This window comes from Bubalus bubalis, chromosome 21 (genome assembly GCF_019923935.1).
Source record: "Bubalus bubalis isolate 160015118507 breed Murrah chromosome 21, NDDB_SH_1, whole genome shotgun sequence".
Taxonomy (NCBI): domain Eukaryota; kingdom Metazoa; phylum Chordata; class Mammalia; order Artiodactyla; family Bovidae; genus Bubalus; species Bubalus bubalis.
In genome coordinates this window covers 23,948,037-23,973,026 of record NC_059177.1, presented here as the reverse complement: position 1 = coordinate 23,973,026, position 24,990 = coordinate 23,948,037, and the positions used below count along the sequence as shown (strand labels likewise).

Below are 24,990 nucleotides of genomic sequence, written 5' to 3'. Positions count from 1 at the left end.
CCTCCCACCCTACCCTCACTGATTCCACCAGCCAGAAAATCGAATTACAAGGAGTGATTCCCCTGCAAAGCAGAGATCTTTTATTTACTCTTTTGAAGAGAAAATTAAGCTAAAAGTGTTTTCTGGACATCTACTCCCTAAATGTTGTTCACACATGTATTTTATTATTTCTTTTTATCTCTCTGTTTAAGTGAGATGTAGCTTCTCTCTGCTTCCAAGGCATCCTGTTGCAGTATTTCTCAAAACCTGATCTAAGGAATCCTGGTTGGGGATAGCCAAGATTTTCAGGTGGTCTGTCAGATCAAAGCTATTTTTATATTACTAAGATGGTATTTGCCTCTGTAACTCTCAGTATTTCACAGATGTGCAGTGGGGTTTTTCAAAAGCTGCATGAGATAAGACATAAATAAGGTTGAATGCAGAGATAAAAATACATGACTAGAAGTATTATTTCTGTGTGTTTTTCTTAATAGAAGCAGGCTATCCCAAAAATGTGAATTTCTCCTAGCGTATTTTAACTTTTTTTTTTTTAGAAAATTATAACATGGTACAAAGTGAAAAGGTCAAATAATTATTTTAAGGGATTAGGCAAATCATCAAGGAAATATACTTTAGCACATACTAACTGTCAAGGAAAGTTGACCCCTAATTTGAATAACCGTCTTAGTCTGAGAACTCATTTAAGTGACTTGGTTTCTTTCTAAGGACAGAACAAAGGAGTAAGGTTTCACTCAGAGTAAAGATAGGAGTGACCATCATGATCTTTGAATTAATATTACATGCCAGGCACTGACAGTTACTATGGCTTTCATTTTACAAATGCAGAAATTGAAGCTAAGAGAGAATCCTTTGCCTCTGGTCATATAGGAGTTAATGAGATAGCTAGCTTTGAACCAGTGTTTCTCTAATTGAGAAACCTATTCTTTTACCAGTTCACCAAGCTTTTTTGGATCTAGACTACACATAAAGCATTTTCCTACCTATGAAAATGTAGGACACCACGATGATTTTTCAATAGGTTTCAAAAGTAGCAGTGCCTATCCTGCTGCTGCTGCTAAGTCGCTTCAGTCGTGTCCAACTCTGTGCAACCCCATAGACGGCAGCCCACCAGGCTCCTCCATCCTTGGGATTCTCCAGGCAAGAACACTGGAGTGGGTTGCCATTTTATTCTCCAATGCATGAAAGTGAAAAAATAAAGTGAAGTCGCTCAGTCGTGTCCGACTCCTAGCGACCCCATGGACTGCAGCTCACCAGGCCCCTCCATCCATGATATTTTCCAGGCAAGAGTGCTGGAGTGGGGTGCCATTGCCTTCTCCGAGTGCCTATCCTGGAGTTTTGTTAAGTCATAACTGATTTATAGTGAACTAGGGAAATTTCATGCTGGCATGAGCTATACAGTCCTCAGAATCAAAGGGTGTATGTCTGTGTGTGTAAAGTTCTAAGTTTATTTTCAAGAATGCTAAAAAAAACTTGCCACTGACTAGGAAAATGTTTTCATTCTTCACGTACTTCTGCATAGATTTCTAAATTGATGGCTGTTTGCTTCAAAAGTAGACAGGAAATCAATCCTGGAAATTATCGTGTGTGTAGCTCAATTCACTAAGTCATAAAATATCATTTCTTTCATCCCCTTTGTGCTGTCTAGTTACTATTTCGTTCTTCATGATAACTGCAAAATATTTGCTGATATTGTAAACATTTACTGAGCTTTAAGGTTTGCTTTAGCATCCAGCAGCCCTTTGTTCAGAGGACACTGGTCTTTTTGCATCAGGAAGTCTCTCCCTCCTTAGGGAAGAAAACCATGGTCATGCTTTGTATTTCCTTTTGGTTGTGTTTTCCTTTCACGATACGTCATTGTGCAGTTAGTGCAAATGTCATTAAAGAAAACTATTACATAGATCTCTTTCTGGACCATGAGTTAGCATAGATGTGGAAAGGAATGCAGTTCTCAAATATGATTGGTGGAAAGTAGTACTCTTCCAGAAAGCCAGAATAAATTGATGCTTCTGGTGAAAAACAGGGGCCATATTTGAAACTCTTTTTATTCTGGGCTCACATATTCATATATAATTTCCCTTTCAAATATCAATAGTCCTCAAATTTTGGACAGTTATGTACCAGGATAATATATCTTACCATTGTTGTTGTTCAATCACTCAGTCATGTCCGACCCTTTGCGACCCCATGAACTGCAGCACAACAGGCCTCCTTGTCCTTCACTATCTCCCTGAGTTTGCTCAAACTCATGTACATTGAATCCATGATACCATCCAACCATCTCATCCTCTCTTGTCCCATTCTCCTCTCGCCTTCAATCTTCCCAGCTTCAGGGTCTTTTCCAGTGAGTTGGCTCTTCACATCAAGTGGCCAAAGTATTGAAGCTTGAGCTGCAGCATCAGTCCTGCCAATGAATATTCAGGATTGATTTCCTTTAGAATTGACTGGTTTGGTCTCCTTCCTGTCCAAGGGAATCTCAAGAGTCTTCTCCAGCACATCAATTCGAAAGCATCAGTTTCTTGGTGCTCAGCTTTTTTTGTGGTCCAGCTTTCACATCCTTACATGACTACTGGAAAAACCATAGTTTTGACTATATCTTACCATATATCTTATCTTATCTTACTGTATCTTACCTCACCATAGCTGCATACCATCTTTACTCTTGTCTATTTAACATATTCTATAAATTTAATGGATTTTTAAACTAATTCTGGATCTGAAAAATGCTTACACCAGTAATATAAATGATGAAAACTTGTCATCAATGGAAAATAAACATTAAAACAAATCTGTAAATAATTGCACACACATTAACTAGGTACCATGGTGGTGTGGTAGTAAAAAATATGCCTGCCAATGCAGGAGGAACAGGAGATGCAGGTTCAATCACTGGGTTGGCCCTAGAAATAGCAGTTCACTGCAGTAGTCTTGCCTGAAGAGTTCCATGGACAGAGAAGCCTGGGGGGCTGTAGTCCGTGAGGTCACAAAGAGCTGAGCACACACACATGCATGCACGCGCCCATAGATTTATATTGAACTGCTCTGAAAATAAAAATAACGATGTGTGCCCCTCGAAGTCTTATGACCATATTTTTGAAAACTGAGATTTCCTATAACCTTTATTTTTCAAGATTGAAATTGGAGTTCAGAGCCCTTACTGTGGTTTCCTTTATATACAAGTCGCTTAAGGCCATGAACAAAAATTCTGCCTGGAGGGACCAGATTTTGAACCTTTCAGGCCTCCAGACTGTTTCCTTCACCCCACCCCTCTGTTGCTTCGCCTGCTGCATATAGTGGTGTGCTATGTACTTCTTAACATGCTCCGGGAGTTGAGCTCTCATACAGCACTCTGAGGTCCATGCAGCTATGAAAACAGGGCAGTGCTGAGCAGACTCAAGGAAAGAGTGAATCTGCGAAGAGTTCCTTATACTTGTAGAACTTAGGTTATTTCTCCAGTAAAATGGGATCATATCTTCTGCTTTATCAAGGTGTTTCTTTTTACTATAAACAACCACTTGATAGCTTCATAGTCTTTACTGTGTATCAGGAAGGATTCTAAACACTTTCTAAACATTTATTTATATAATCGTTATAGCAGCCCTGTGAGGCAAATAGGATTAATACCTTCATTTAATACATGAGGAAGGTAACAAGGTAAGGCACAGAGAAGTATTTTCCTGAAGGTCACTCAGCTAGAAAGTGGAGATCTGAATTCTGAAAGCCATATTCTATACTGTCAGCCACTATTCCATACTGTATTTCATCTAAAAGTTTATGAAATTATCCATGTGAAAATATTTGGACTCTGACATCTATAGTTATTAATACTTTCTGCAATTCTGGCTTCCTTTCATTTGTCTTCTGTTTGTTAGGCAGAAATACAGGTATTTTATTCCCCCTGTGTTGGTATAACTGAAATAGAGAGCAGGCACTTATAGGAAATATAAAATTCTAAGTGTCTAATATATTTTCATATCATGTCACATAATGTGACACATTAGACTGTGGTGGAATGCCAGGCATTGGAGTTTATATGACTTGGGAATGGAGACTGACAGGTTGTCATTACAGCTGTGCCAAATTTCTGTGATAATGGGGAACCCTTGCAAATTTCACTTTCTGGTTTTGCAGATTGCCAACACATTGACTCTTCCCCTATGGTTTCCCATCGGGAAAGACAGAATTGAATTGAGTCAAACTGATAATTGTTCATAATGGAAATTTAAAGGGCTAAAGAGCCTGCCTTTGGATATGGGCTTCAATAATTGAAAGAAAATTATTTTCCATCTCTATTCGTAGGATATAGAGGCTGATGAGGTAGTTTATCACAGCACTGAATTGTAGATGAGGGTGCCTAATGATGCAGGTCATTCAAATTATGAGTTAAGTGATAACATTTAGTGTCTATATTTAGAACAGAGAATAGGGTCCTGTGTTTCATGGAAGGTCTGGCAACATTCTTGTCATCTACTTACTAGATGCCAGAGCAAACCACCCCCACCTCCATTCCCCAATTATGGTGATCAAAAATATCTCTAGATTTGGATGCAAAGTTGCCTCTGTTTGATAATCACTGATTTAGACCAATAGAATTTTTGATTTCTTTGAGAGTAAACTGCTAAGATCAATAACACCTTTGCACATGTTCTAAGACTGTAGATTTTTTGAGGATAGTATCTTTGGGACCAAAATACCAAGCTTATAATTCCAAGCATATTACAATAAATTAATTGTTATGTATCCTTTACTAATATTATTTTTAATACAAATAAGCTTAAGTTATACCACTGGCAGAGCCTTTGAGAAATTATGTATTCTCACCCCATTTTTAAAGTTTATGTAATCAATCCTTCTAAATAATAATGTATGATAAATATAGGGTGTTTTATTCATACAGAGTAAGTATCTTCATACTCAATATTTTCTTTACTTTTCCCAGTAACTCTGAGGAGAGCTTTTTAAAAACCCATTTTATTGATGAGTAAATGGAGACTCAAGAAGGTAACTTTTGTCTATTTTTTGTGAGTTAGGGAGATCAGAAAATAGCACCATTCGGAGTAATTTTAGGTGAGCAGAGTTTTCTTGCTTATTAGAACCCTTCAGTAATGCTCTATCTTGTATATCCATCCTTGAGAACAGTGCCATCCTTTTTTCCATCCTTGAGAACAGTGCCAATGACTCATGCCTATTTCTTTTTCCTGCTCTCCTAAGTCTAAATCCACCTGTCACCCTTCCCTACTTTGACACTGGTTTTTTGTCCTGGGACCTTGTGGAAACCAAACATCTGTCTCTACACCCTCAGGTGATCTTGTCTCATTATGTTACATCAGGACAATTCTGGAAGCTTAGTATCTCAAGTCTCTAACTTTACAGCTGATAAGCTGCATAAGCCATTCCCATCGCTATTCTCAGTCTCAAATAGATTAGATCTCTAGGGCCTTAAGCATCTTCCAGCCCTGTTTAACTTGTAGTCAAGACCCTAGAAATTAGTCTCCCAGAAAATGGCTCTTGAATCCAGATTCTTCAAGGTGATGGTACCTGCGTAACCTTGATATGAAGCCTCATACACTGTAATATTGTCATCACAGGGAGAGCCCTCTTCATTAGCTTACATTGTGAAATTTATGTTTCAGTATAATGAATGAACATTTTCCCTATGGTAATGAATTTTTTTCCTCCCTTTGTGAAAACTGCAAGGACCCTCTTTATCGAGAGATAATCGTATTTTAGCAGTGCCACTTACTGCGCCCAGCGAAGGTCCCAGGGATGTGATTATCTCTTAATAACTCTAAAGCCTGTTATGTATCATGTTGTATTGTTATTTACCTTGAGTGTATGTGTGGGAACCCATTAGTGATCTCTGTGGTTGGTATTGTACGTCATGATAATGACAAAAGCATCAAATGACCATTTGTTTGCTTGTAGATAGACAGCATGATTAGAAATTCATCCCACTTTCCACTGGAAAATGCATTTAAATGTAATCTGTTGCATAGTATTAAGTGTAATAACCTGGATTTTAATACTAAATTATGTCAAGCCACAAGCTAATGGAAATTGTGGAAATAAACATGGATAATTTAATATCTGTATGACTTTTACCTCCCATGGAAAGTTCAGGTTGGGTTTTAAATACCTGAGAAGGAAGTAAACACTTATAAGAAATACCTACTGATTCAGTGATGGAAAATGCCACTGATAACTTAAGAGGATAGATGTAAGGAGAAACAATTTAAATACAGTGACTTTTTAGAATATGTACAGTCAGTGAATGGTGTCTCTTTCACCTCCTCTATCTTTTTATGTTCAAATAATGCAATAATAGTAGACAAAATTTATTGAATACATGCTATATGCCTGATAGTTTTCATTTATCCTTTTATTGTCACAAGAATCTTTCAAGGTGGTTAATAGTATTTTTGATTTTCAATTAAGGAAACTGAGATGGTAGCGGTTAAAAGATTTGCTTGAGCAAATCTTGATGTAGCAGAAAAGAGGTGAAGCTTAGAACCTTATCTTACTTCAGAGCCCATGTGTTTGTTTACCACTGATCACCCTTATGGCAGAAAGTGAAGAGGAACTAAAAAGCCTCTTGATGAAGGTGAAAGAGGAGAGTGAAAAAGTTGGCTTAAAACTCAACATTCAGAAAACGAAGATCATGGCATCTGGTCCCATCACTTCCTGGGAAATAGATGGGGAAACAGTGGAAACAGTGTCAGACTTTATTTTTTGGGGATCCAAAATCACTGCAGATGGTGACTGTAGTCATGAAATTAAAAGACGCTTACTCCTTGGAAGGAAAGTTATGACCAACCTAGATAACATATTGAAAAGTAGAGACATTACTTTGCCAACAAAGGTCCGTCTAGTCAAGGCTATGGTTTTTCCAGTGGTCGTGTATGGATGTGAGAGTTGGACTATGAAGAAGGCTGAGCGCTGAAGAATGGATGCTTTTGAACTGTGGTGTTGGAGAAGACTCTTGAGAGTCCCTTGGACTGCAAGGAGATCCAACCAGCCCATTCTGAAGGAGATCAGCCCTGGGATTTCTTTGGAAGGAATGATGCTAAAGCTGAAACTCCAGTACTTTGGCCGCCTCATGCGAAGAGTTGACTCATTGGAAAAGACTCTGATGCTGGGAGGGATTGGGGGCAGGAGGAGAAGGGGATGACAGAGGATGAGATGGCTGGATGGCATCACTGACTCGATGGATGTGAGTCTGAGTGAACTCCGGGAGTTGGTGATGGACAGGGAGGCCTGGCGTGCTGCGATTCATGGGGTTGCAAAGAGTCGGACACGACTGAGCGACTGAACTGAACTGAACTGATGTAAAGGCATATTGCCCTGGAGGATTCAGTGCCATCATAGACTTCTAGCTGATGGTGATCATATATACGTTTATTTCTAGATATATACCTGTCTGAGACCAGTGAAGGTGAAAGAAAGTTTGTAACATTATACAGGAGGTAGAGACCAAAACCATTCCTAAGGGGAAAAAAAAAAAGGTAAGAAGGCAAAATGGTTGTCTGAGGAGACTTTAAAATAGCTGAGGAAAGAAGAGAAGTGAAAAGCAAGGGAGAAAGGGAAAGATATACCCAACTGAATGCAGAGTTCCAGAGAATAGCAAGGAGAGATAAGAAGGCCTTCTTAAGTGAACAATGCAAAGAAATAGAGGAAAACAATAGAATGGGAAAGCCTAGAGATCTCTTCAAGAAAATTGAAGATACTGAGGGAACATTTCATGCAAGGATGGGCCCAATAAAGGACAGAAACAGGAAAGACCTAACAGAAGCAGAAGAGGTTAAGAAGAGGTGGCATGAATACATTGAAGAACTATACAAAAGGCCTTACTACCAAAATAACCAAAGTTATTTGGTGTGATCACTCACCTAGAGCCAGACATCCTGGAGTGTGAAGTCAAGTGGGCCTTAGGAAGCATCACTACTTACAAAGCTAACGGAGGTGATAGAATTCCAGCTAAGCTCTGTAAAAATCCTAAAAGATGACTGTGTTAAAGTGCTGCACTCAATATGACAGCAAATTTGGAAAACAATAGTGGTCACAGGGTGGAAGAGGTCAGTTTTTATTCCAATCCCAAAGAAAGGCAATGCCAAAGAATGCTTAAATTACTGTTAATTGTGCTCATTTCACATCCTAGCAAGGTTATGCTCAAAAGTCTTCAAGTTTGGCTTTAGTAGTATGTGAACCAAGAACTTCCAGATGTACAAGCTGGATCTAGAAAAGGCAGAGGAACCAGAGATCAAATTACCAACATTCATTGGAATATAGAGAAAACAAGGGAATTCCAGAAAAACATCTGCTTCATTGACTACACTAAAACCTTTGCCTGTGTGGATTAAAACAAACTGGGAAAAATTCTTAAAGAGATGAGAATGCCAGACCACCTTACCTCTCGCCTGAGAAACTTGTATGTGATTCAAGAAACAACTGTTAGAACCTTACATGGGACAATGGACTGGTTCAAAATTGGGAACTGAGTAAGACAAAGCTGTATATTGTCACTCTTTTTATTTAAGTTCTATGCCGAGTATGTCATGCAAAATGCTGGGCTGGATGACTCAAAAGCTGGAATCAAGATTGCCAGGAGAAATATCAACAACCTCAGATATGCAGATGATACGACTCTAAAGGGACAAAACAAAGAGGAGAGTAAAAAAGTGACTTAAAGCTCAATATTCAAAAAACTAAAACCACAGCATCTGGGCCCATCATTCCATGGTAAGTAGAAGGGGAAAAAGTAGAACCAGTGACAGATTTTATTTTGGGGGGGCTCCAGGATCACTGCAGATGGTGACTGCAGCCATGAAATTAAAAGACACTTGCTCCTTGAAAGGAAAGCTATGACAAACCTAGACAGCATATTAAAAAGCAGAGACAACAGTTTGTCGATAAAGGTCCATATAGTCAAAGCCGTGGTCTTTCCTGTAGGCATGTAAGGATATGAGAGTTGGACCATAAAGAAGGCTGAGCACTAAAGAATTGATGCTTTTGAATTGTGGTGCTGGAGAGGACTCTTGAGAGTCCCTGGGACTGCAAGGAAATCAAACTGCTGCTGCTGCTGCTTCTAAGTTGCTTCAGTCGTGTCCGACTCTGTGTGACTCCATAGACGACAGCCCAGCAGGCTCCCCCTTCCCTGGGATTCTCCAGGCAAGAACACTGGAGTGGGTTGCCATTTCCTTCTCCAATGCATGAAAGTGAAAAGTCAAAGTGAAGTCGCTCAGTCATGTCCGACTCTTAGCGACCCCATGGACTGCAGCCTACCAGTCTCCTCTGTCCATGGGATTTTCCAGGCAAGAGTACTGGGGTGGGTTGCCATTGCCTTCTCCAGGAAATCAAACTAGTCAATGCTAAAGGAAATCAACTTTGAATATTCATTTGGAAGGACTGATGCTGAACCTAAAGCTCCAATACTTTGGCCACCTGATGTGAAGAACTGACTTGTTGGAAAAGACCCCGATTCGGGGAAAAATTGAAAGCAAAAGGAGAAGAGGGCGGCAGAGGATGAGATGCTTAGATAGCATCACTGACCTAGTGGACATGAGTTTGAACAAACTCTGGGAGACAGTGAAAGACAGGGAAGGCTGGTGTGCAGCAGGCTATGGGGTCACTAAGAGTTGGCATGGCTTGATGACTGAACAATAGCAAACTGTCACTTGGTAAGGATTATTTTGTCCTGAATAAATTACCAGCATACATTTTAGTTCTAAATAATTGAGCAGGGTGTAGATCGGGACATTTTTTTCTCTAGATTAAAATAATCCTTTCTGACCCAGGCTTTCCAGCTGCTGCTTCTTCATAGTTGCTTTTTGCCAAGAATGTCTACACTTATTCATGGATTTCTGGTTCTTTTGTATTGTGATATAGCTGGTGCATTTATGTTTATACCAGCTGATTTTGTTCGAAACTCAGATTTGTCCAATCCTTCTAAGCAGAGGTAGATTCATCTATTTATTCATTTGTTCATGTATTAATTTCCTGTCTGTTCTCACATGTGCTTTTTATGGAGTTTCTAATAAAAGCCATCATTAAAATTTAAATGTAACAAACTTATTACAGCAGCAGGTAAGTGACAAGGATGGTGAAAATGACAGTGTTAGTCGCTCAGTCATGTTTGACTTTTCGTGACCCCAGAGACTGTAGCCGCCAGACTCCTCTGTCCATGGCATTCTCCAGGCAAGATACTGGAGTAGGTAGCCATTCCCTTCTCCAGGGGGTCTTCCCGACCTATGAATTGAACCCAGTTCTCCTGCATTGCAGGCAGATTCTTTATTGTCTGAGCCAACAAGGACAAGGATATAATATTGGAAAATTTAATAAATTTTCACTAATTTTAAAAATAAATACTTTATGCATATGATGTGCTGGACACTTTTTTCCCCCCATAGATTATCTCATTCTGCCTTTATAAAAACAGTGTAAGGTGGGAATAAAATTAGTATTAGCTTTGTATGCATGGGAAATCTGAACTTAAAGGTGAACGGAATGAAAACCTTTCCATGTGTTCTTGTCCAGGCAGAGGCTGTTGTACAATCAACTAGCATGAATGTCTGGTTTTTTTGCTTGAATAAAGCAGCACAAAGGTGGTATTCAGTAATTCTTGTGATTTTAACCCATTTGAAGGAATCTACTCAGGTATTTTCTACCTGGTTTATCTCTGTATGTTGGCACATCTGATGGGAAGTTTTAGCTAAATCCCTTCTATACCTGATAAGAATCTGCTTAGTCAAATTTCATTCCAATTAGAATTAAACAAACATTCTTTAACTTTTAAATAAGGCTTTAACACCTTTTAAATAAGGCTATTAAATAAGGCTAACACCTCTATATCCACTGAGGTGTTCATAGACCTTTGTGGATAAATCTTAGATATTACTCTTTACTTTCCAACCTTTCCATCCTGCTTTCCAGTCTCTGGCATCATCTTTTGCTTCATGGCATCTAACAAATCTGATAGAGGTATTCATGATGTTAGCCCATCCAACAGGTAAATTCTTTAGATAAAAGTGCCCTTAGGGAACAGTTCCTAAAATGGAAGGGATGAGTTTTGAACTAAGTAATGTGGATAAGGAGGGGAATTCTTTGAAGTATGTGTATATTTTACATACTGACTGCATTTTTTGTGTGTATACACATCCCTCATGAGACTCTTCATAATGGATGGGAGACTCTTAACAATGTTACTTTAGAGTCACTGGTTACCATATGCCAAGTAGTGGACTGAGAACTGAATTACATTATGTTACTTACTTTTCATCTGTTCTTTGAGGCTGAATAGCATTATCCTCCCCACTTTGTAGGTGAAGTTGAGGCTTGTACCAATTAAAGAATTGCTCATGATCACATGGCTAGTAAATAATTTAACTGGCATCCCATCCCAGGCAGCTGCCTCAGAGCTTGTGCTTTTAAACAAGAGGAACATAATTATAATTTAATGAATGAAGTTAGTCTGCTTTCATTTCAGACTGTATCATTCCAGTGGATAATTGTAATCTTTACTTTCATCCTGGAAGAAAAGAAAAAATATATATAAATGCCAAGATCCTAGTAATAATTGAAAATAAAGAATGAAGCCTTGCTTGCAGTTTTCCCATTTTTGTTTTTAGGGTAACTCTCATTTTAGCTGTTGTTTTTGATGTGTAGTCTAGAGTTGTATATAGTGCCAGTAACTGTAAATAGAGATTTACCTTCTTATCAGTGGGTATCCTTAATATAAGAAAATTAGGATTTGAGATACACACACACACACATATATATACAGCTGATGACCAACCATATTTAAAAAATCAAATAGTGATGTATTTATGATTCATGGTTAAGTTAATTATAGGATTTTTTTGTTTCACAGGAAGCACTGCCTTAGATTTGTTAGAATCATTTGTGGCTCTTTATCGTTGGAGAATATTTAAGAAAGTAAAGGAAACAATAAAAATTCCATTTCTAATATATAAACAATATAAAGATGTTTGGTTCTTACCTTCCAGACTCATTGATACTGACTTGAAAGTAAAGGTATTAAGAAACTTAAAGTGATGACTATTATGGTACCCACCAGGCGATAGTGTAAGCTTAAGAAGTGATAAGGTATTTATGGCTAGTCAAGAAAAGATTCTATTTCTATCTCAATCAAATATGCTATGTTTAAATGTAAGTTAGACTAGAATTTTATAGTTAAAGGTACCTCTGAGTGGCATATATATATATATATATATATATACACACACACACATAAAATGATATTTTCAATTATAAAAAGATAATTATATTACTCATAATTAAAGTTGGAGGATAGACACATACACATAGACATGAAGCTACAAATATATATATATATATATACACAAATATAAATATATATATATATATTTGTGGGCTTCCCTGATGGCTCAGACAGTAAAGAATCTGCCTGCAATGCAGGAGACCTGGGTTCGAGCCCAATCCCTGGGTCAGGAAGATCCCCTGGAGAAGGGAATGGCAACCCATTCCAGTGTTCTTGCCTGGAGAATTCCATGGACAGAGAAGCCCAGTGGGCTACCGTCCATAGGATTGCATAGAATCAGACACTACTGAAGCAACTTAGCATGCATACATAATGCCAGATTTATTGGAAGAGTTTTGTTACATTCATTTTACATAATCATAAATGAACAAAAACAGTGGCATGCCTCCTAGTTGTTTTTCATTATTTTAAATCACTTTGTAACATATTTTCTTAGGAAATGGTCACTCTTACTGAATCTGAATACCTTAGAATATCGCAGGCTTCTAAAATTGTTATTACTAAGAAGCCATCAAGTGGTAAAACGACTGCTCAGTAGTTACACAGCAAGTCAGGCAGCTAGTTTAATTTGGTTTGTTCATTTATTTTGTTTTATTTATTAGTTTTTTTAATATCCCATATATAAAGCATGAGTGAAGTCATACAGATTTGTCTTCTTCCCTCTAACTTATTTTACTTAGCTTAATACCCTCAAGGTCCATTCACATTGTTGCAAATGGCAAGATTTCACCTTTTTTATGGCTGAGTGGTGTTTCATTGTATATGAATCTTTTTTATCCTTTCATCTGTTCATGGGCACTTAGGTTGTTTCTGTTCCTTGACTATTTAAAATAATGCTGGGACAAACAGTGCATGTAGCGGTGCATGTGTCTTTTAAAATTTGTTACCAGTTGGAAGAGGGACATGGGGAGGGCAAAATGGGTAAAAGGTGACAGACAGAAAGTAAATTTGTGGTGATGAGCATGGAGTTTTGGTGGGCATACGAAAGTAGAAGTATAATGTATACATGAAACGTATAGTATTAACAATCAAGGTTACCTTGATAAAATTTAAAATTTTTAAAAATACATGTTTTAAAAAAAGTTCATTTGAATCAGTTCTAATAAGATGGATGAAACTGGTGCCTATTATACAGAGTGAAGTAAACCATAAAGAAAAACACCAATACAGTATACTAACTCATATATATGGAATTTAGAAAGATGGTAACGACAACCCTGTATGCGAGACAGCAAAAGAGACACAGATGTATAGAACAGTCTTTTGGACTCCGTGGGAGAGGGGGTGGGAATGATTTGGGAGAATGGCATTAAAACATGTATAATATCATATAAGAAATGAATCGCCAGTCCAGGTTCGATGCAGGATACAGGAAGCTTGGGGCTGGTGCACTGGGATGACCCAGAGGGATGGTATGGGGAGGGAGGTGGGAGGGGGATTCAGGATGGGGAACACGTGTACACCCGTGGCGGATGCATGTTGATGTATGGCAAAACCAGTACAATATTGTAAAGTAAAAATAAATAAATAAATAAAAAGATTACATTTGAAAAAAAAGTTCACACAGCTAGTGAGATATAAAGCATAGAACCCAAACTCCTGTCTCCTAATTTTGGCCATTCTATCAAGCCTGAAATCCGTACCAACTGTATTTAATTTTTATTTCCTTCTGATTTGTTTAGAATGGAAATTGTTAAGCATTAACTACATATAAGAATATTTATCCTTGAAAAATGTATTTATTTGTATGTTATTTTTTTTAATTCTAGGAATCATTGACATATAGTAACTCCACAGCATGTGGCCCCAAGATCTACCCTAAAAGGTAAGCTTCCCAAAAGGGAAAACTTTTTCTTACTTGTATTTCACCTTGGATTAGCATCCTTAGTTACTATGGAAACATTAGATTCTTTCCTTAGAGTGATACAGTGAGATAATTTTTTATGTTTTTCTGAAAGTTGAAGTTAACAAAAGTAGTGAAGTCATACAAGTTTGAACCTTGAAAATAGGAAGTTGTACCCTCTCTGGGTTCTTTCTGGAGAAGATACTTGAGGCAGATATTTGGTGGTTCAAATTAATATGATAATTCAAAAAGTTCAGAATTTGGCATCATGGAAAAAATATTGGGAATAAAATGAAGGTTGTTTCATTTTTGCCCATGACTTATGGAGAGGACATTTTCAGTCAGATCTTCAAAATACTAAGTTAGTGAGATCTGCAAATATTGAGGCATTAAAATTGAAGTTTTTTAGGGGTAAAACATGAGTGTTATAAGTTACTATCATGCGTCCCCCCTCTGTCTACACTTGCCCCCTCTGTCTTGAACTTCATACTTTTTTCCTTTATGAAAGATACAGATATATACAAGTAAAACTTAACTGTTTTTAGTTTCCTAAGACTGCTGTAGCAAAGCACCATGAACTGGGTGACTTAATGGAAATTTATTTTCTCACTGAGTAGAAAAGTATGAAATCAAAGTGTAGGCTGGGCTGAGCTTTAGAGGAGAAATTCTCACTTGCATCTTCCATCTTCTAGAAGTTGCTGACAACTTTTGGTGTTCCCTGACTTGTAATTGCATCACTTTAGTCTCTGCCTTCACATGGTTTCTCCCCCATGTGTGTTTGGGTCTATATTCCCTCTAAATCATCCTAGTCCAATATGACCTCATCTTAACTTGATTACATCTGCAAAGACCCTTTCCCCAAATAAGGTCACATTCATGGGTCTCACGATTAGGATTTCACTATACCTTTTTGTGGGATATTGTTCACCCATAGTAGGACCTGGTCCTTAAAAGTGGCAAGAGTGATATTGAAGTTAACTATGGTTAACTAGACCTTCATGGGGAAAAGTGCTAACCTGGAGGATGGTGGTAGAGGAAAATCTCATTGCATTGCTGTATAGAAAATAAAAAGCTGAGTCACTTTAACAGATGTAATAATTATCAAGAGATCCTGATGGCCAAATTGCCTCCCCAGCAATAGAAAACAAAATATTCTGTGATTCAGTATAAGGGTTGATACCATTGGGTAATATTAACGCATACTCTTGAGTCTCAGGGAATTTTCTTAACACCCTCTATTGAAAAAATATAGAGAAAAAAATTATTTAATTTGATTTCCCAGATGAGTTTCATAAGCCAAGATTAACTAAGGTATTTTTTTTTTTTTACCAATTAACTCTTACTCTGTAAAAAGTCACCCCAGAATTCAGTGGCTTGCAATAGTGACCACTTATTTCTCATGAGTCTATAAGGTCAGCTAGGTAGATCTTCTGTTACAAAATAGACTCCCACAGTTTGCTGGGTGTGTCTGTGTGTCTGAGGTCAGTTTGTAGGTTGGGTAGGGGGAAGCTCTGCTCCCTGTGGTCTCTCATCCTCCAGGGGAGCCAGGCTTCTTCTCAGGGAGCTGGCCTTGTTCCAAGATATGAGCATTCTCACACTTGCTGTGAACTACTATTTTTACCTCCTCAGGCAGTAGGAGTGATCTTAAATCACATTCTAAATGTAATCTACCTACCAGAACCACCTACAAATCTGCCACTGTTCCCTGTTTTCCTTGGATCTATTCCAAGTGTTTAACACGGCTTCAGAAGTTTCAACGTTATTTGGCTCTTGCTTAGCTGTCTACCTTTCTTTCTCCCACCGCACACTTTCCAATGTAGGTTCTTCCAACCTGAATTTCTTTAAATTGTTTAAATATCTCATCTTCTATCTTGCTTTTGCTCATTGTAGGCCTTCTTCCAGGAACAGCCCTTTTGTCCATCATCTCCCTTCTCCTATCTTTGTGTGATCAACTCATTTATCACTAAATGAAAGCTCAGTTCTTCCAGGAAGCCTTCTATGTTTTCCTTTCCTGAGTTAAGCTTCTATAGGCTGCTGACATCAATATGAATGACATGATAATCACAATGTCTGCAGTTGCTTGCCTAATTATCTTACTGTCCCACCTTGGACTCTGATGCCAGTGGTTATATCTTATTGTATATTATGGTATTCCTAGAATGTAACAGTACATGCACGAAGGATGACTCAGTAATTATTCATGGAAAGAATGAAGGATTCAATGACATCTTTTCTATTCTAATTTTCTGTCTTTAAAGGTTTAAGTGGTTGGGCATGTTCAGAATTAATGTGGAAAGGCAGAGGGTCACCTTCCCTCAAATTTTCCTCATTCTCCTTTGTCCCTGTCTTACAGAGGGCCCTGGCACCCTCTGGTGCCTTGGCCTTTTGTTATCTGTTAATTGTAGCCTGTGGAACAGAACGGCTGCAAAATAGTGTGCTTTGGTTCATGCATTTTCTCTTTTTCTTTTAATTTCAAAAAGAAAAACAAATTTTAATTTGTTGCTAACACTTGAAAATTAGATTTCACATGCAATGATGATTTCCAGATTCTCTTAGAAGAAATCAGATTATTTTCTACCCTGAGCCTGCATTCCCAGGTGGCATGAGGGCTTATTTGAGCAGCAGATGCCTTCCTCTACCTTCAGTTCATCATGCCATATTATTTGCTATCTATATGGCCCTCGCAGGCACTCGAGTTCCCTGGTGGCTCAGTAGTACAGAATCTGCCTGCCGAAGACGGGGGTTTGATCCCTGGATTGGGAAGATCCCCTAGGGAAGGAAATGGCTACCCACTCCAGTAAAAAACCCAATGGACAGAAGAGCCTGGTGGACTACAGTCTATCAAGTTGCAAAGAGTCAGACAGGACTTAGCGACTAAAACAAAATAAAAGCTCGACTTCTAAGACTTTGTCTCGTACAAAGCAAAGATGATAGGTTTGGTCACTGAATCATTTTGTTGTTCCTTTTGTATATCTACCAACTAAGTGAAAGTAATTTAGGTTTTGTATTCAGAGCTCTGCGCTTAATTTCCTGCTCAAATACTCAAACAGATAAACTAATCTCTCCAAAACTCTTTTCTCCCCCACCTGTAAAATGGAGAAATGGAGGCTATAATATTGTGTATGAACTTGCATGAAGTTCCTTTGTTAAAACCACAACATTCCATCTAACCTGTACACACAGAGAAAATTGAAGAAAATAGTTTTTCTGGGTTGATGCACTTAATTGTCATCTTCTTTTGGATGATATTAATTTAAATAGATTAGGAAAATTAAGTATCAACACATGCTACAACATGGATGAACTTTGAAACCGTTATACTAAATGAAAAAAGCAAGCACAACAGGCTCCATATTATACGAATCCATTTATATGAAGTTTCCGGAATAGAAAAAATAATAGAGACAGAAAGCATGGTGGTGGTTTCCAAGAACTATGGAAAGAGAGTAATGTGAAGTGGCTGCTAGTAAGAGTTGACTCATTGGAAAAGACTCTGATGCTGGGAGGGATTGGGGGCAGGAGGAGAAGGGGGCGACAGAGGATGAGATGGCTGGATGGCATCACTGACTCGATGGACGTGAGTCTCAGTGAACTCCGGGAGTTGGTGATGGACAGGGAGGCCTGGCATGCTGCGATTCATGGGGTCACAAAGAGTCGGACATGACTGAGCGACTGAACTGAACTGCACTGAGTGAGCCCACGGTGTCCTTTCTTGGGTGATGAACATTTTCTGGGGTCAGATAGTGGTGGTGGTGACACAACCCTGTGAATATGCTAAGAGACCCTGAATTGTACAGTAAATGGTGAATTTTATCCTATGTGCTTGCTCAGTCACTTCAGTCATGTCCCCCTCTGCAACCCTGTGAACTGTAGCCCGCCACACTCTTCTGTCTGGGTGATTCTCCAGGCAAGAATGCTGGAAAGAGTTGCCATCCCCTCCTCCAGGAAATCTTCCCAACCCAGGGATCAAACCAACATCTCATGTCTTATGCATTGGCCCAAATTTTATGGTTGTTGTTATTCAGTCGCTTAGTCATTTCCAACTCTTTTTATGCTACGTGAATATCAGTGAAGTAATAAAATATGAAATTCATGTTTTAGGAAGACAAAATTTTCCTTTCATATATGGTGAGTAGGGGGTGTAACAGAATAAGTAGACTCCTTGGGCTGTCACTCAAATCAACAAACACGGTTTTCCTTAAAGTCCTGCTGTGCCCTCCAAAACCAAAGATCAAGTCAGATTTCTAACCAATACAATATTGTAAAGTAATTAGCCTCTAATTAAAATAAATAAATTTAAATTTAAAAAAATTCATGGTTTAATCCGTTGGTTATGAGAGATGGGGTCAGAGATGGGTTCATGTTTAAAATTCATCAACTACATCTTCTGTAGCCACACATTCCTCTAACAATAATATGAAGGCACTAATGGCCATCGTGGTGGCAGTCATGTCCGACTCTTTGTGACCCCATGGACTGTAGCCTACCGCGCTCCTCCGTCCATGGGATTTTCTAGGCAAAGGTACTGGAGTGGGGTGCCATCTCCTTCTCTAATTGTAAGACATAGGAAGACCAAATGTCAAATTTTTACCATGGTGCCAGTTACAAAACAGTTCCTCTATTATATATATATATATATATATATATATATATATATATATGTAAAATAGACTTGTAATATTATATAATTGATGTATTTTAATGAGTGTTACTAGGTTGTAAGTATCAGGCTGCAACACGATTTTTGGCAACTCAGCTTTTCCACAGTTACCCTCCCACATCCCCAACGCCCACTCCACAGGCATCTTGGCCAGAAAGAAAAGCACGGCTAGAATTTCTGCTATCACTTAATGAATTTAATCAGTCCCGTAGGGACTTCGATAAAGCAGGGGAACATTTAACAGAGAAACATGATTTTTGTGCTTCCTGTGTTCCTCATAGTAGTTGGCAGAGCCTTCCCTCACAGAAGTAGCATTACCTGTGCTGAGAGGATCATTAGCATACCATGAGGGTGATGTTAGAACTCAGAGAACACATCCCCGTGGCCTTGCATTAAAATGTGTCTGTGCATGTGCTTCTGAATGCAAGTCAGTGTTGTCTCCAGTAAGAAAATAAACTGCTACCTGAAAATGTATGATTCAATTGTCTATCATTTTTATTATTTATGATTTTTTTCTGTTTAAACATTGTATTTTTTTTTTACCTTGGTTTTATCTTTGGAAATTGAAATTAAAATCATAGTGTGGGGATATAGAAGATAATTGAGTTATTCAGTGAAGTATACTATACATTGTAACATTAAGCAGAATTGTTTAATCTTCATTATGAAAAAATGACTGTGTGAATTGCTCCATTTGATACAGTGGTTGCTTTCTGCTTTTCCTTGTGGATAATGGAAAGGATTATGCTATGGTGAGTAGCCAGAATAGCTGAGATAGTATCATTTGCCTCTTAGCAAGTATTTATTGGTAGCTCACTGTAAGCCTGCATCTTCAGTAGAGCCTAGAGTTATGGACGAAAATTAAAAAAAAAAAAAATATATATATATATCAGATCAGATCAGTCACTCAGTCGTGTCTGACTCTTTGCAAACCCATGAATCGCAGCACGCCAGGCCTCCCTGTCCATCACCAACTCCTGGAGTTCACTCAGACTCATGTCCATAGAGTCAGTGGTGCCATCCAGCCATCTCATCCTCTGTCGTCTCCTTCTCCTCTTGCCCCCAATCCCTCCCAGCATCATAGTCTTTTCCAATGACTTAACTCTTCTCATGAGGTGGCCAAAGTACTGGAGTTTCAGCTTCAGCATCATTCCTTCCAAAGAAATCCCAGGGATGATCTCCTTCAGAATGGACTGGTTGGATCTCCTTGCAGTCCAAGGGACTCTCAAGAGTCTTCTCCAACACCACAGTTCAAAAGCATCAATTCTTCGGCACTCAGCCTTCTTCACAGTCCAACTCTCACATCCATACATGACCACAGGAAAAACCATAGCCTTGACTAGACGAACCTTTGTTGGCAAAGTAATGTCTCTGCTTTTGAATATGCTATCTAGGTTGGTCATAACTTTCCTTCCAAGGAGTAAGCGTCTTTTAATTTCATGGCTGCAGTCACCATCTGCAGTGATTTTGGAGCCCAGAAAAATAAAGTCTGACACTGTTTCCACTGTTTCCCCATCTATTTCCCATGAAGGGATGGGACCAGATGCCATGATCTACGTTTTCTGAATGTTGAGCTTTAAGCCAACTTTTTCACTCTCCACTTTCACCTTCATCAAGAGGTTTTTTAGTTCCTCTTCACTTTCTGTCATAAGGGTGGTGTCATCTGCATATCTGAGGTTATTGATACTTCTCCCAGCAATCTTGATTCCAGCTTGTCCTTCTTCCAGCCCAGCGTTTCTCATGATGTACTCTGCATATAAGTTAAATAAACAGGGTGACAATATACAGCCTTGACGTACTCCTTTTCCTATTTGGAACCATTCTGTTGTTCCATGTCCAGTTCTAACTGTTGCTTCCTGACCTGCTACAAATTTCTCAAGAGGCAGGTCAGGTGGTCTGGTATTCCCATCTCTTGAAGAATTTTCCACACTTTATTCTGATCCACACAGTCAAAGGCTTTGGCGTAGTCAATAAAGCAGAAATAGATGTGTTTCTGGAACTCTCTTGCTTTCTCCATGATCCAGCGGATGTTAGCAATTTGATCTCTGGTTCCTCTGCCTTTTCTAAAACCAGCTTGAACATCAGGAAGTTCACGGTTCACATATTGCTGAAGCCTGGCTTGGAGAATATTAAGCATTACTTTACTAGCGTGTGAGATGAGTGCAATTGTGTGGTAGTTTGAGCATTCTTTGGCATTGCCTTTCTTTGGGATTTGAATGGAAACTGACCTTTTCCAGTCCTGTGGCCACTGCTGAGTTTTCCAAATTTGCTGGCATATTGGGTGCAGCACTTTCACAGCATCATCTTTCAGGATTTGGAATAGCTCAAGTGTAATTCCATCACCTCCACTAGCTTTGTTCGTAGTGATGCTTTCTAAGGCCCACTTGACTTCACATTCCAGGATATCTGGCTCTAGGTCAGTGATCACACCATCGTGATTATCTGGGTCGTGAAGATCTTTTTTGTACAGTTCTTCTGTGTATTCTTGCCATCTCTTCTTAATATCTTCTGCTTCTGTTAGGTCCATACCATTTCTGTCCTTATCGAGCCCATCTTTGCATGAAATATTCCCTTGGTATCTCTAATTTTCTTGAAGAGATCCCTAGTCTTTCCCATTCTGTTGTTTTCCTCTATTTCTTTGCATTGATCGCTGAAGAAGGCTTTCTTATCTCTTCTTGCTATTCTTTGGAACTCTGCATTTAGATGTTTATATCTTTCCTTTTCTCCTTTGCTTTTTGCTTCTCTTCTTTTCACAGCTATTTGTAAGTCCTCCCCAGACAGCCATTTTGCTTTTTTGCATTTCTTTTCCATGGGGATGGTCTTGATCCCTGTGTCCTGTACAATGTCAGTTCTGAGTTTGATATCTAGTAGCAGTGGCAGGTGGTACTTCAGCAGTAAAGAATCCACCTGCAATGCAGGAGATAAAAGAGATGCAGGTATCAGACTTCTTTTCACATAATGAATTGGCCCTTTGATATTAGGGAATGATACTCCTCCTTTCTCAGTAATGCTTTTTGACATATTTATTCCATATCATATTAAGATTAAAATTCCTCCGTTATTTAAAGTAATATTTGCCAGGGGTTCCGTTTCTAGTTTGTTTCCAGTCCTTACCAGTCATTTTAGGTGTGTCTTCTTTTAGTAGCATGTAGCTATATTTTTTTTAATGTATGATTTTTCTCATGTATTAGAGGAGTTTAAAAGTTCACACTTGCTTTGAATCTTAAACAATCTTTCCATTCTTTCCACTGTCTTATTTTATGTCTGCATACTTTGTGTGAGATTTTTTGTTTCTGCATATTTCTTCTTTTCTGAATTCTAATGGAGCAACTAATTTTTCTTTTATTCCACTATTGTTTGATTATTTCAGATTTCTTATTATGTTTCTATTTGTATATTGGCAATGCAAAATTTAATAGTGTTCTTACAAAAAATCTAAAATACTTTATTTCTAACTATACCACACAAAGTTCCACATTTTTCTCATATACATAGTAAAATACTATGGAAACTTGATTTTTTTTTTAGTTAGTGATTCTTATTGTTATATTTAATATAGTTAAGGTTTCACTTACATAGAATTCCCTATTCATTTACCCATTTATCATTTGTTTCTAGTTTCCTAATCTTTATTATTCAAGTTCCTTTTACTTACTGCTGCTGCTGCTAAGTCACTTCAGTCGTGTCCGACTCTGTGCGACCCCATAGACGGCAGCCCGCCAGGCTCCGCCATCCCTGGGATTCTCCAGGCAAGAACACCAGAGTGGGTTGCCATTTCCTTCTCCAATGCATGAAAGTGAAAAGTGAAAGTGAAATCACTCAGTCATGTCTGACTCTTAGCGACCCCATGGACTGAAGCCTACCAGGCTCCTCTGTCCATGGGATTTTCCAAGCAAGAGTACTGGAGTGGGGTGCCATTGCCTTCTCCGTCCTTTTACTTAATACACCCACAAAACATTTTTTGTGGTTTCTCTTAGTGTTAAGTTCTGTTTGTTTATCACAAAATGTCATTTTTTGGAAACCATTATTTTGGAGTGATATTAAACTAGGATTTGAATTCTTAGTTGCCAAATTTTTCCTCTCAATACTTTGAAGATACTATGCTGTTGTTTTCTACTCTTTATTTACTGTGGATTTTAAAGTCTTCTGTTAGTCACACTGATAATCTTTTATAGGTGATCTTTTTCTTTGTTTCCTTTTAAGATTTTCTCTGTGTTTGGAGTGCTGAAGTTTCATTATTATTTGTCCAATTAAGCACTTATTTTTAGTTTTGCTCATGCGATGCCTTACTTTCAATCTGAGGTCATGTTCCTTTTTTCAATCTTGGAAAATTGTCATTCAGCATTTGAGTATTGACACTTAACATCTTTTCCATCGTTCTTTGTTGTGTATCTAAATAGACATTTTTGGACCATTTATCTCTCTTGTCTATAACGCCTGGTTATTCTTTTCAGTGTTTGTTTCTTTACATCACCATTTTGCTTTTTGGGAAAATCTGTCATTTCCTCCTCCAATTTTCAAATTCTTTCTTTATCAGTGTCTACTTTGTTATTTAACATTTATATCAGTCAAAATAGCAAATTTATGCTGCACTAGCAAACAGCTCCTCAGTCTTATAGGCAAAAACAACAAACGTTTATTTCTCCCTCATGTTATATACCCAGTGTGAGTTAACGTGGGAGCTTTGCTCATCATATTCCATTCATGTTGATGGAATCACTGTCAGGAAAGTGTGAGGCCAAATTCAGAGGACCTGTGGGATCATGAACTAAGTCTGAAAACTTTCTCATGAAGGACACGTGTCACTTTTATTTACATTTCATTGCCAAAATCACAAGGCCATGGATGACTCTGAAGAAGGCAGATAATGCAGTATTAACAATTGCCTAAAAATAAAGAATATTTGTTAAAAGCACTTAATTGCAATTTAAAATGTTTGTTGGCTTTTAAGTTTTCTATTTTTTTTTTTCCTGGAACTTCTATTTGGTTTCTATCTTTCTGTGTATCTTTTATAATGTTCTGCTGTTTTCTTGTGGGCTCAATTCCTTTCTAACATTTTCCAAACTCTTACTTTCTATTCATGTCCATGATCTTTTTTCATTTTGAGTGCTTACACTGCATATCCTTTTTACTGTGCTAGTAGATTCATTCTTGCCATAGCTTTTCCCCCCTCATATATATAGTCTGTCTTTTTATATTGTGAGCTCACATTAGATTTATTTTTTTCATGTGAGAATGCTGTGGATGTTGTGTTGTGAAACCGTGACATAGAAGTGGTTTTGCTTTTGCTTCTACCAAGGTCCTGGGATGTAAAGTGTCCCAGACCAGTGTTAATTTCCTACAGCTCATGAGTAGTATACCATTAGGTCATATACTTAAGTTTAGCAAAAGCTTCAGGTTTCATTTTCTTCCGTGGGGTGCATTGAACCTGGGGAGGACAGTAGAATTCCAAACTGAGTCTTGGGGTGGCTTGAGATCATGTCCCCAAAGGGGCCCAATTGGTACCCGCCTCTCAGGCAGATCTTTCAAGATGAGATGTGGATTCCTTTCACCTACCGCCCACATACTTTTCAATCTTGTGTTATGCTGTTGTTCGTGTTGAGTGATTCTGCACAAGAGCCTTTTATAAAGCAGATTTTCTGTTCCCTGTAGTTTTATATTTTCTTGAGCATGTGCCCCTTTGGTTTTCAAATCCAGGGGTTTAAGGGGCTCATCTCTGTTGTGCAGGATCTAGCCATTAGGGTGTTTGTGGAGTTCAAATCCCCTACTCTCCAGGGAAAATAACCACACTTTTGTAATTGCTCCCATCTGTGAATTGATCTGACTAGGGTGTGAATTTTTCTTGCTGAGCCTTTATCACTGCCTTTCCTGCTGTGTTCTTGCTGTCCTTTTACCGTTTGCTCTGGAGACTTTTCATCCAGCTTTCAGGTCTCTTTCCAAGGGGATTATTCTATATGTAGCTGGTGATCCCTTGTGTCGATGGAAGGAGGTTAGTTCAGGATCTTCTTATGTCCTTTCAGACTCTCTAAACTGTAAAGTACTTTGCTGTAACTAGTTAATGACCAGAGCTGGAGACCCCCTCCCACTCTTTCCCAATAGCTGGAAATGCATTAAACAATAGAAAATGGAAACCCTGTGTCTTGTATTGAATTTTCTTTGATACAGGATTAACAGTCAAGAAGCCCTGGTTTTTAC

General features: G+C 38.4%; 1 protein-coding gene across 3 annotated transcripts in view; it reads left to right on the top strand.

Annotated features, from left to right (window-relative positions):
• The window catches only part of CNTN4 (contactin 4), a 1,023,537-nt gene that overhangs the window by 236,760 nt on the left and 761,787 nt on the right, over nucleotides 1-24,990 (top strand). For all 3 annotated transcript variants that reach the window (XM_025272522.3, XM_025272516.3, XM_025272517.3), the window contains exon 3: nucleotides 14,062-14,117. The gene's annotated coding sequence lies outside the window, so the exon portion shown is untranslated. The remainder of the gene's footprint in view (nucleotides 1-14,061; nucleotides 14,118-24,990) is intronic.